This window comes from Lynx canadensis, chromosome F2 (genome assembly GCF_007474595.2).
Source record: "Lynx canadensis isolate LIC74 chromosome F2, mLynCan4.pri.v2, whole genome shotgun sequence".
Taxonomy (NCBI): domain Eukaryota; kingdom Metazoa; phylum Chordata; class Mammalia; order Carnivora; family Felidae; genus Lynx; species Lynx canadensis.
Genome location: NC_044320.2, coordinates 52,130,160 through 52,131,807, shown reverse-complemented (window position 1 = coordinate 52,131,807; position 1,648 = coordinate 52,130,160). Strand labels below are relative to the sequence as shown.

Here is a 1,648-nt window from a genome sequence, read left to right as displayed (position 1 = left end):
CTGAGCAGATGTTAGCTTATAACCTTCCAGATGTTAAGTCCCGCTTGCTGTCCGAACACACTCCATCCAGCCCCTCTGCTTTTGCAAGCCAGACTCGGGGGCTCTGCTTTGCTGGCTGGCCGCCCCTCCGCCCCGGCCCCCTCCCGCCAGTCTGTGTAGCCTGCACTGCCTCTCCGCCCTTCCTACCCTCTTCTGTGGACCTCTCGTCTATGCTTGGCTCTGGAGAATCCGTTTTGCTAGTCTTCTGGCGATTTTCTGGGTTATTTAGGCAGGTGTGGGTGGAATCTAAGTGATCCGCAGGGTGCGGTGAGCCCAGCGTCCTCCTACGCCGCCATCTTCCCACTGTTTGTCTATGGTTTTAAAGAATTTTACAAATTTAATGTGAAATTAAAAAAATACAAATAGAATGAAGTCCATGTTCTTTAATTATGTACAAAAAAGTATGAGAAGAACCAAAAGTAAATTAAACATTATCACATTTGTTTTCACCATTCTTAGTTCTTCATATTAACTTCACTATTCAAATGACAGAAAGTAGGTAGCAATTTAGGGATTGGGAAAGAGATAAAAAAAACAACAACTTTTTCTACCATGTTTTTTCTATACTGTATAGCCGTGCTCATAGAGACAACTTCTTTTACTTTTACACTGTGTGGAAATCCAATTGTATATAAAATTGAACCTGCTTAGAAACGGAGGGAGACTAGAAATGATGGGTCCATAACCTAGAGCACTGTTGTACAGTTTAAACAATGGTGCAGCTACCAGCTTGTAATTTTTAGGGACTGCAAATAAGCCTTTCTCTTGAAGTTGAACCAAAACAGCTCCATCACGTTCCTTAGGTTTTCTAATATGTGGAAGAATATATGAATACTAAGGAGGTTCAAAATTTTGCCTCCACCCGTTACCAATGCAGTCATCAATGACCCCATCTTGCAGGACTACATTTTGATAACCCGGTATCCTTGTCATTAAGCATTTGAGTTCTTCAACTTCATCTTCTCCTGGGTTAAGTTCACCACCAGGTAATGTGAAGAAAGTTGTTGCCAGCTGTAGCAGGAACACGTGCAGTAGCAGGTGCTCGTGTACAATCAGGGCCCCTTCTATAGTCCTTCTCATTCAATTTTATCAGATTCCTCCCTCATGTGCTGAAATGTGGCTGCGACGGAGCTGGCCTTCTCATACAGGGACTCCTTTGTACCAAAAATACAATTGATAAGAGGGTACATGTTGATGGTGAACTCCAGGGTGAGGGGCTTGGTCTGTTGGACGGACTTGTTGCCAAACTTGTTGATCCCACCCCCCTATGCCAGCCAATTTGTGAACATTTGGGTGGCACCATGGACATGCTGGTGAACTCCAGCACTGGCAGGGAGAGGATATGGGGCAGGCAGGAAGGTTTTCCTGTGCCAGCAGCGGTTTTTTGCATCCCCCTCAGCAGATGCTACCGACCATTAGCATGAGAACACAAGAGGAGACTTAATTTGTCTGCCTTAAGGGAGTATAATTTTTCTTGTTGTTGATTTTTCTCAAACTCATAAAATAGCTTCCAGGAAAACCCATGATCTAAAAACCCTGCTTTACATCACACAGAAAGAGAAAGTATCTCCCAGAAACACTTGAAGCGTGGGAAGTTATGTTTCAGTAT

At 43.9% G+C, this 1,648-nt stretch overlaps 1 pseudogene; it reads right to left on the bottom strand.

Moving 5' to 3' along the window:
• Positions 1-600: 600 nt before the first annotated feature.
• Positions 601-1,348, bottom strand: LOC115506037 (annotated as a pseudogene).
• Between the last annotated feature and the right edge of the window lie 300 nt (positions 1,349-1,648).